The 11,463-nt window shown below is 43.6% G+C and overlaps 1 long non-coding RNA gene across 4 annotated transcripts in view; it reads left to right on the forward strand.

Annotated features, from left to right (window-relative positions):
* LOC308072790 overlaps positions 1–11,463 on the forward strand; it is a 57,675-nt gene that overhangs the window by 26,455 nt on the left and 19,757 nt on the right. For 3 of the 4 annotated variants that reach the window (XR_013931794.1, XR_013931795.1, XR_013931797.1), the window contains 2 exons: positions 1–6,544; positions 7,622–7,652. The exon at positions 1–6,544 is cut by the window's left edge. This is a non-coding gene — a long non-coding RNA (uncharacterized lncRNA). The remainder of the gene's footprint in view (positions 6,545–7,621; positions 7,653–11,463) is intronic. The other variant, XR_013931796.1, reaches the window with a different exon arrangement.

Here is an 11,463-nt window from a genome sequence, read left to right on the forward strand (position 1 = left end):
TGAGGTTACTACAGACCAGCACATCTCGGTGTGATCCATTCACAGACAGAAAATTCCTGAACCCAGAAGCAAATATCTGATTTCTGTGTCTGAACTGAGGAGTGTGTGGCACTGGGAAAAATACTTTCATTCAGATTACTTTCAAAAGAAAGCTGTTTAAAGTTTAAGATGAGGCCAAAGTGAGAAAAAAGCACTGAAGAGATGCATGAAGATGGCCTAACGCTAGCCACAGCACAGTTCTTCAGCTGCCATAGGTTGCTGGGTAGCCCTCCCAACGTACAGGAAAGAGGTTTGGCTTCTTGTCCAGTGAAGGCTTGGCCCGTGACGTTTACCCTTGCAGGGCCTTTTCACGAGTGTTTAAAAGTCCCTCAGCCTTGATAACTCAGGATAACATAGTCTGAAATAGGGATAAAGGGCAAAAGGGGAGAGGGAGCAGACTTTTCTTTTTCCTTTCTTTTTTGAAGCCATTATTTTGTGTGGACAAAGGAGCAAATTTGCCAAAACCCTAAGAAATACAGATATTTTGGACTTCAACAATAGTACCATTCTTTCCAAAAATCACATGATGTCCCACCTCATTTGAGCTGTTGAATGGTTATGTCATGCAAAAAGGTGGATGAGAGAGAAAAGCCCCCAAACTCTTTCAGCTAGATCAGTGCAATCAATAAAGCTCACAGAGGTAATTATTCTCTGATTTAAGACCTGCTCTTCTCTTTGCAGTATTATCTGCTCGCACTGACCAAAATGCTTTTGGGAACAAAAAGAAGTCTAAACTCATGCAAAAATAATTTCTTCAGGAAGTGGTTTTCATCCTTCTCTTGTCCAATAATGCTTCTTTCCTTTCTTCTTCTTCTTTTGGGGAGGGGAATAGTTTCTTTTTTTTCTCATGAACAAGGCTTAATTTTGCTTTTTGAAAGCATCTTCTTAGAAAAAGCGACTGGGGCCGTCCACAGCTGCCTTTTGAAAATTGAGTTTCTACTGAAACTTCCCTGCTATTATCTTGACAATCTTATTATTATCAAAGCATGCAAATATTAGGTATGACAATGAATGCTCACGGTAGGGAGGAACATAGCTTGGCCATCAGAGGAAGGGGGCCGCCAACAATTGTGCCCCCTGTTGCAAAAGCCATAATAATTTAATATTCTCATACTGGGAGTCTCCATTTTATTTGGCCTGCTTAGAGCCGCCGAGTGTGTTGTTTCCTTTTGGCCAAATCACAAGGGCCGTTCCTTGAACGTTTTGCAAGACTTCAAATAGAGGATCATGCTGATAATGACTTCAGGGCAGGATTTCTTTTTAATTTTCTCTTTTTTTCTTTTTTTTTTTCTTTCCTAGGAATAAATGATTTAACTATTAAACTGAGTCAGGCTTCTAGCTTTTGAATGTAATTTATTTCAAGGTTGTGTTAAACTTGTTAGTAGATCAACTGTTTTTCTTCTTTTGCCAACCTGCTTAGCAAAAAATAGGGAAGACAAATCAGCTAAATGTCATCGACTCGGTGTATTTGAAGTGTCACATATTGTAATCATTAACTGCCAGCTGCATTATCTGGATATGGATTTTATTTTTTAGGACTGTGTTTATTCTCTGCTACCAAAATTCATCAGCATACAGCAGGAGATGTTAAATGTCTCATTTTGAAGACAAATAACTTGGCAAATTGGTCAATTAGGTGATTTTAATGGATGTTCTCGCTTCTTTGCACAAATCTGCTACCTCATATAGAAGACAGACATCGGGACTTCCATCTTCCTGGAAGACTGGCCCTTCAAAACCAATTTGTTCCATATCCACTTTGAGTCCTGTTCTGATGTGTAGGGGAGGAACTGTACAGAGAGTGAGCTAAGCCTGGCAAAGCTGGCTGCATAAAGTAAATGCTCTGTATCACATTGAATCAACACTTCAGTCCTCCCAGCCATCAGAAACCACTTTGCTGTTTTTAAGCAGAATACCTAGGACACAGAGCCCTGGGCCAAAACTGTTATCTTCAATAGGGCATAGATTTACCTGTTTATAGTATGGGAAGGCTCAGTAGCAAATCTTACTTATCAACCGAACTAAAGGAGCAGGGGTGACAAGTGAAAAACTGCAGGCAGTAGCTGCCTCTAACTGGTCATTTAAAAGCCATTATGAGGAGTAATGTCTTTCTCTTCCTCACCTTATGCTTGTGTGTATGCCTGCGTGTATACAGAGTGCAAAAAATTTTGCAAGTAGAGACGCACCTGAAAAGCATTAAAGATAGCTTAGGCAAAGTTCACCAATAAATATAGTGTTACAGTTTTAAACACATGCTGGAGATTCCCATGACCACAGGGGTCCTGCCTCTTGTTTAACAGCCTGGTGGTCTGAAACATCAAGGTCAGAGTGCATCTATTGGGCTGTGTGCCTATTGTCTGCACTTCTAACTTTGGGTGTTGAAAAGGATAATCATGTCTGAGCCAACCTCCACATCCAAGCCCGCACCGTTTGAAGCCTGTTCATGAATTATTATGGGGAGATACTTATGCTGGGTGGCCATTTAGAGACAAGGAAGAGAGGCCTCTTTCTCCAAATGTGGGTACCGGGAACAAGGTTTGGGTTAAGTTAGCTGGGGCATCGGGGTTAACACCCTTGATCTTCCTTTGTTGAAAGTTGTGGGATTCTTGGCATGCAGAAAGCCAGAGTGTGGCATTCCTGCATTTCCCTGGGGCTTACCAGTGTCCCAGCAGCAGAGAGCAAGCCTCTGCGTATACAAGGTTGCCATTCGTTTTTATCGAGAAGGTAGGACCTCTTCTCCTGCTGCAGATATGTATCACACAGACCATGGTGAACATGGACTTGCAGGATACGGGGAAATGGAGAGCATACAGAGAAACACTCGAAGAGATTTGTCTTTTGGATATGCCTGTTGTTGTGGAGGCTAGGAAAACATTTTGCTTGTTCTTGTGAGTTGCCATATTCGTCCATCTGCCTTTGGAAATTAGTGAAGCTACAGCTAGGTACAGCTGGAGGAAAGAGGAGCATGGGTTGTTGCTGTCAAGTAAGGGGATGCTTGAGGAAACTGAAAAGCAACACACTGCTTACATGAAGATGTAATATGCCCTTTTATAATGCTGATCTCAAGCCCCTTGTTACAGTCTGTAGCTGAAAACGGGGCTTCAGGCAGAAGGTAGATTTTTAGCTATGAGTATTTAACATAGCTCCAGTAAAGTCCCTGTGACTGCAGCATCCCCACATTGCCCAGCTGCTGTCCAGTAGAGTGCTCTTTTTTGATGTTTGGGGTTTTTTTAACTGTGTGTAAGCTGTTCACAACTCAATGGGGATAAGGAAGGTGTTCCTGCTGGGTACAGGTTTCTCTTGCAAACCTTAACAAGGGATACCTGTACCTTCTGAACCCATTGTTTGTGTCTACTGTAGTGGGCAGGACAGCAGGCTGAAAGGACCTCTCCTTAGCACTAGGTCACCAGTTCCCAGATCCTCACAGTATGGATCAGCAGGTTAAACTTACATCGAACTTCCCATGGGGATTCTCAGAGTTGCATCGAAAATGAGACTTGCCCAGGTATCTTGGAGGTTAGTAGCATTCCCATTACTGCCTTTGCAGGTCCTAGTTTTGTGAGGGCTCAGCAGCTGTGAACAGGATATGCTCTCTGATATTCCCTGTGGCTTGATGCTTTGTCAGTACTTTCTCTGGGCCAGCATTGGAAGTCACCCATGAGACCAGGGACACTTCATGTTTAGTGAACACCTACTGCAAGAGGTGCCTAAATACCATGGCAAAGTCCCTGTAAGAGTGTGTAGGTCTGTACAGGATCTCTTATTTGAATACTAATAGAGGTGCTAGTGTCTTTCTTCTTTTTAATCTTAAGGATATAGGCATCTCCAAGAGCACCAGTATCCTGGCATAACTTTAAGATGCCAACTTCTGCAAGTGGCTGCTGTGATGCTTTAATTAAAACTGACACCATACTTATGTTTCTCCACTCCCAAGGGAGTTATACTGGCTCCTCACTCTGGCTTTGGCTCATTTTCCTAACTTGTCTGAGTATCCATGGCCCAAGATCTGTGGATTGCTTGGAAGGATAATGCTGGGCCCAAGCACTGTCTTTAATTCAGTGTGTACTGGCATTGCCAGTAACAGAGTGGGCTAGGGAGAGCTAGAGTGGAGAAATACTACCTTTACCTTGAAAAGAGAAAGCATTAGAAGATGGCTGGGCTGTAGATCTCCTGAGGAGTTCAGGGAACTGGTTCACAGAATCCAGCGTTCACAGAGCAGCCCATCTGCAGGGGCATCAATGTATTTTTGTTTGTTGCAGAAATGTTATTTCCCAACTCAAAATCAAAGCAATTCCCAAATCAAAATCAATGCAGCGGAGACTAAGAGGTTCATTGTTGCTCTTTCCTGACAGCAACATGCCACCAGCCTCTCCTCAGCTAGACAAAGTAGCTCAATTATTTGCCCTGTAGCATGTCCATCAGCGTCACCGCAGGGAGCTGGTTTGCTGCTGAAGGGACATTGTCTCTGCTCACTCTCTGGAGCTCACTGAGAGTGGCTTGGGGGAAGTGCTTTTGCATTTGCTGTGTGAGCAGCCTTTCCTGACTTCTACGTGGTAAAGTTGCTGGATGGACAAAGGTTGGATTTGGTTCATGGGTTGGATTTGCCCCACGGTTGGCCTGTGAGGTGATGGGGCTTTGGTTCAAGGCCCAGGTGATACATATGTCTTGCTCCACATGAAGGAGAACACAGGTCTGCTTCAAATAAGCAGTGCAGTGTCATGGCATGATGGTAGATCACTGACTGGACCTCTGAGCTGCAGTGACTGCATACTGACAAAGAGCATGAGACCATGTTAAATCAGTACTTTGTACCAGTCATAGGATGCAAATCAGGGAAGAATTTGGTCTGTTGTGTCAGGGAACCAATGACTTGATCCCATAGCAGTGAAAATGATGATGGCTGATTTCACTGCAGAGCAGTGGCCCTATGGTCCATGGCAAGTGGAGCCCAAGAAGGCTTACAAAGGGCTTTCTGTTTGATTTATCCCTGCCTCCCTGTCCCCCTGTGAAGTAATGTTGGACAAGAGTGAGTTTCAAAAATACTTCAAAAAATATTTCATGTACTTAGACACTCTAGTAATGAGTTTGGTGTAAGCATCAACAGAGAAAAATGGGCAGAGGATGAGGAAAGGCACCCTGGGCTTGGATGCAGCTGATGTGTGAAAGAAAGCCGAAAGAAAGAAAAGCTTAAAGCTGAAAGCAAGTCTGTGCTAGTGATTAAAGCACAGACCTGAGTGGAGGAGGATGAGAATTGCAACAAGTCTGACATAAGTGCCTAACTTTGTGAATATGTTCCAGCGCTTTGCCGAGTATTGCTGGGGTTTGGGATACACGCAGCTCTGCTACGAGCATGCAGGAGTGAATGAAAATGCTTTAAACGCTTCTACAATCTGCAGATGGAGTCTGCTTCATAAATCATGCGAATTGTTTAAAAATCCTGAGCAGATGCCTAACACGCTGCTGGCATGGTAAGGGTTAACAGGGACATCACCCCCTGGTCCCACTAATTGGTCTCATTTGCCATGGTGTGGCTTCCAACACCATTTTAGAAACTCAAGGATGTGAAAAAGATGGAGCGAAACCAATGCAAAGTGCGCTTAAAGTGACTGCTCTACTAAATGTCAACTGCACAACTAAATATAACCCCGAAAGTAGAATTTATGCTTTGCACTCCTTCGCTTTTTTATTGTGGTGAGAAAAAAGCCGGGAACTCAACGGGCTGTAACTTTAATAGGTCATTCCAGCCAGTGCTTACCTTTACAAAATCCTGATAATACCGAGAAGACAATACAGTGATCAAAAGCAGTGATGAGATTTTTTAGCAGCATTAACCGTCATGACCTAGCAAAATGAAAGAAAATGGTTTAACAGAACTGTCAGATCCAATATAGCTAATAAAGGCATGGATAAATGTTTATTACATACCGGAGACAGATCATTTCTGTACAGAAATTGAGGATGACCTTTACTGATAACTCTTATCTGCCTGATATCCTGAGTAAGAAAAAGAGAGGGGGAGAGAGGGCTGCACTATTGCTGATATTTATGAAAGGTGGAGAAAAATTACAATTTGCAGATGATTGTTTTTAGACAAGGGCTCTCAGGAAAACAAAGATATGGAAGTGTTCATTCTGCACAAGAGATCCCAGGCTCTGACTTGGCTGCGTCAGACATAATGTCTGTGTCCAGCCCATGGACTTTTTTTTTGGAAGACTTGATTTTCATACATTTTATATATATACATATGTTTGTGTGTTTGTGCATGTGTCTGTGTTCAGGGAAGTACCAGTTGAACTCACATTGATTTTTCTCTCTGTTTAGGAAGTTCCGAAGTTACTCGAGTAATGCTGCCCTGAGTCATCTTCCTGCCAGCCACGTTTCTAAGCTGAGCACCCACAGCTGAAGGCAGACTTCCAAGAGAAGCCAGCTCCCAAAAGCTCCTGTCAAGACTCAATGATCAGACCCACGGAAGAAAATTGGAAATGCAAGCCATTTATTTTGGACTGTAAGTGCGATGTAAGCTTTTTGAGGAAATCTGTGCTGTTCCAGTTCCACACAGAGCAGCATACAAGTATTTGCAATGCAGGTGATACTAGTGCTGAACTTGTCAAATGAGGCTGCAGTAGTGCCACCCTCCCTGACAGCCACATAAGTACAGGAGTCAAGAAACAGAGAAGTCAGCAGGCTGCCTGAAGGACCAGCAGCAACCTGGCAGGTGGGCTAGTAGCCTTCTGACAACAGGGAAATCAAAGAACAGCTTAAATGCAGACTTTATTTACACTCAGTCTAGAGTTCAAGCACTGAAGACGTTACTTTCGTGATCTTCTCAGTAGGATGTAGAACTTCATATGCTGAAAACACTGCTGTAGCCATGAGGACTGGCCTCTTCCAGCAGCTGGCCACACTGGAAATGTCACCAGCTACCTGTCAAAAAACTGACTGGAATGGGATGTGTGTGAAATCAGAATCAGGCCTACTACGTGCAGTTAATCATAAGTAATGCTGTCTCAGTAATGGTTGCAATTAGTTATGAACTTCCATCATTTCTAACATTTCCATGTTGGCCAATTATGCTGCAGAAATTATCAAGTAACCCATAGCACATTAGCTTTCTGTAGTGCCATTGTTTGGATGTGCTCAGGTCACCAGATCCTCGGCAGGATGAATTAGCTTAGCTCTCCACAGTACAATGGCGCTGTGCTGATTTACACTGCCTGGGAAGCTGTCCCTTTGTCTGCTGCATTTGGAGTGGCAGCAAGTTTAAATTGCAGCTTTGCAGTAGAGACTCTTAGGACCCAGCCTTGCAGAAACAATGGTAGGTGTGTGTTCTCTCTTGGCTGTGCAGATGACTTATTAGATGCCAACAGTAACTCTTAGGTCAACAACAAGCTGAAATCGTACTTTAATGGTGCAGCTTGAAACTGGGGAAAGGAACACACAATTAATGGGCTCATCTGCCTTCTTGAAAAGAGAAGCGTATCAGATAAGGAAGTTTCTTAAACCAGTGCTGATGACCGGCTTAAAACTTCCTTATGCACTCGCCCGACAGATTATTAAAATGCCTTTTGGTTTGATTTTACAGGACTGCAAACTCCTTTTAGGACTGCTGCCAGGTATGCTTATTTTGCCATGGAAGACTCACTGTGTTGTAAGCCTCAGCAAAACCAAGCAGCACAATTTGCTACTGTTGTCAAAGTCCCACCCTTGAACGCTCCATGCCTGTTGCTTGATTTCTTCAGAGAACAGCTGACTTTTCTGTTTATGCGTGGTCAAGTTATATGGGAAATAATATCCTTGCGTGCTAAAAGGTGTTTCCACGTTGGTTGTTGGTAACCTTAAAACCCGTGGTAGGTGAAGTGCTTGAATACTTTGAAGGTTCCAGACTGGGCCCACAGACACACCACTCTTAAGACTGTTCTTGATGGAGTCTCAAGCTCTGTATTTGTTAATCGTTGTAAGGGAGTCTGACTTCCTATTTCCCTGACAATAAAATGAGTCGGCAATCTTGGCACTTTTGCCTGGCGCATGGATCCTGAGCCTGTAATTTGAGCCATGGACCCTAAGCCTGTAGTCTGAGCATCTTGTAGCTGGTTCTGGGCTGTGTGGTTTCAGAGAATTATTTTAAAGTGAAAAATCTTGGGGAAATTAGTTGCCATTTTAAAACAGAATATTTTGTCAAAATCAAATTTATTTCAATGAGGAACAATCACTCTAATGGCTGAGAAGAATGCAAAGATTAAATGAGGTATGAATAGCTGTAAGATGGTACAATTACCACCTCAGAAACAATATATTTGTAAAGTTAATTCCTCTTGAACATGAACAATTTCCTTACACTTGACCCCTCTCTATTGCCTCTTCCATGCTTGAACTCTCCTTGAACTTTGAAGATCCATCTTGAGAGTATGATATGGCCATCTCTTTTGCATCTGGTTATTTTAGCTCCAATTTGCAGCCCTAAAATGGCAATTATGGTGATATATTGCTCAAGTCACCCGACATGGATTAGTATCGGGATCAGCGCGTTTATGCATAGGAGTAGTGAATGGAGACTACAGCTATGATTTTAAATGACTTGATTAATTCTGAAACAACACTTCAGAGTCCATTACATCCAGCAGGTGTTGGGGTTCAGGCTGCACTTCTGTTGCATATTCAGGCTGCCTTCCCTTAAACAGCACAAGCACATCATGTTTGTTACCTTTTTTTCTTTATTGCATCTGGCATTCCTTTCCTCTCTCTTGCCGTCCTTTCTGTAGAAGTTCAGTGGCCTTTGGGGGCAACTTGGACAATACTCCCTTTCCGTAAATTGCTCGGTGGGATTCAGACAGCCAAACTGTAATATGTTCCTTTATAACAATCTCTGGGGGCACAGCTTGATTGATATCAGAGTAAGGACAGTGACTTGTTGGACAGCAGGGCTGGGTTTTTGGCTCAGGATCAGTTAAATAATGCTGAGCCTGCATAAAATATTTGACCATGTTAGTGTAAAAGCTGCTGTCCTCTCAGAACTAGCCTTGTTTGCTGGATATGGGTTTCTTCTCTCTTAGTTCAGTGGTATAGATGCTGGAACCCTTCTCTCACCTTTCCTCTCTCGCAACCTACTGTTGCTCCTTTAGGGGCAGCTGGACAACTCTTAAGAAATAGGGAACTTGTCGGGGATGAGGTTACATGTGGAGGGTTAGGTTTTCAGCTGCTGTGCAATGCTGTGGTTCCCACCTGAGGCTGGGGTCATTTATCCTGAAAGAGGATAAAATGATTGGCCTAATCAAGGGGTTTAATGTGCTTTTAATCTCTGAGCTGTTACCACTGCATTTGATACTGTGAATGCTGGTGTCTACCTGTGATCTTCACTGACTTTAAAGCAGGACGGGGAAGGGCAGGTTTAGTACAGGAGCGTTCCTGCTGAGGCTGCTGGGTGCCACGACTGGACTCTAGTCAGTCTGTTCCTTGTCTGGTGGTCAGTACTACAGAGAGGGAGAAAATGACAGCAAACCACAAAAATCATCAGAACTTCAGGGATAAATGAATTTGGATAAAGCAGGCAGAGCCCTGATGATAAGTCTTGCACTACATCACTCTGATTGTAGGGCCAGCCTTTTGTGATGATCAGTTGTCATGTGGCTTTATTATGTGCTTGTTGCCTTTATTTAAATCTTTGTGGCTCGATCCCGATGCTGTCTGTGTCTTGTTTCAGCTAGGATAATTCTTCCAGTTTGCCGGAGTTCAGCCAAACAGAGCTGCAGGCCAGGCAGGCACTGCACAAACAAATAAGGCACAATTCAGTGAGGTGCCACTGAAATGACTGTGTGATGGCCAAGGCACTCCTTCCCATGAATAAGAGGACAAAAGTTCAGGCTAATGAGAAGCACAGCATTTCAGTGTTTGTTTTAAAGACAGTGGCTCATTCTGCAGGCTGTGGTGCAGAGGCAAGGGAAATTCTGTCTGGGGTCAGGAGTCTCCCAAAGGAAACGGCTTCTGTTTGCATTGAATATGTAACTTCTCTTAGCAGAGGTGACAGTACATGAGCCTGCTCTGAAGTCCATTGAAATCAATGGGAGCCTCTCTGCGTACATGGAATATGCCTTAATAGGACAAGCACAACACTTGGCTGAAGTACATAGAAGGATCAACTCGAAGAGGCTTGCAGGGGAGGAAAAGGATGCAGAATCTGTCCTAAGGCTCTGCTGGAAATCAATGCCCAGCTCAGACATGCTGAATGGGCAGAAGGATGGTTTGTCCAGTGTTCTGTAGGCACTGTGCTTCTTAAGGGTCAGATAAGAAGTAGTTATGGACAGTTAGGAGGGTTCAGACTTCTCTGAACAAGTGTCAGTCCTCTCAGAAAATACCTAGTGAAAGGCTTGGGTTTTCCCTTGATGATTCATCAGATTTGTATTTCACTTTTAGGGTAGATGGGAAGTAGCACAGGCTGCTCATCTGTGGAAACAGCGCATTTCCTATCAGAAGTTTAACTGCAATGAGGAAGCAAACAGCTTTTAAAAAATGTGGTGCCCTACATCTTTGCGAGTGTTTGAACTTTTTCTCTGGGTGGAGACAGTGATCTTTATTCTACAGCCTATTCTACCACCTATTCTAGATGGCATTTCTTTTAAGCTGAAGATGGAGTTTGATTGAAAACTGAAATCCAAGTGTGCCGAAACATTTGGATTGATTGAAATCTAACCCTAGAAAGCTGTGGAGAGCTAGGAGCAAACCTGGGCTGGATCTCAGGAGCACAGAGCTCAATTCTCATCTAGTCTCATATACCTCAATATCATCTTTTCTGTGTAATAGCCTAAGTGTTAGGTCAGCCACAGAGTTCCCTGAACGGCTGCCTGGGACTGTGTGTACTGTAGTGGCATAGGGCCTTGCCTTAGCAGGTCTTTCTGTTTCTGGCAAGTGTTTATGTAACCTGCTGTCTGACCAAGAACCTGTTGGACAGCAGTGGATCAGTGCAAGACCATCTTTTACCTCAGGGCTTCATGGTAAATGTCCTGGTGCTTCTTGGTCTCACAGTCCGGGAGTTTGCCTATGTTTTATAAAGGACCTTAACGTCCAGCTTCTTCAGATCGAGGGAAAACCTTGTGGACTTGGGGCTCATTCCCTTATTTACCTCCATCTGAAATGGAAGAGGGAGAAACTTCTGTTCTTTATTATCAAGGGCACAGGTGGGGCTAGAGGGAGGCCTGTGCTAGCCGAGGAAAGGCTTGGACGACCCTTCAGCTATGCAGTATTCTACTCACGCATTTCAGGTTACTCATTAACTTAGTTGTTCCTCTTCTTGGTGGGGTCACCCTCCTACAGACACTTTTAGTCTGTTAAAATATTCTCCTTCTTCCACAGGTTAGCAGTGCTATAACTGTGGGGAAAACCCTGGGCTGAAATCCAGACGGCTTGAGTTCAATTTCTGTCCTTGCAGTTTCC

Source organism: Falco punctatus, assembly GCF_963210335.1.
Source record: "Falco punctatus genome assembly, chromosome: 1".
NCBI classification, from domain to species: domain Eukaryota; kingdom Metazoa; phylum Chordata; class Aves; order Falconiformes; family Falconidae; genus Falco; species Falco punctatus.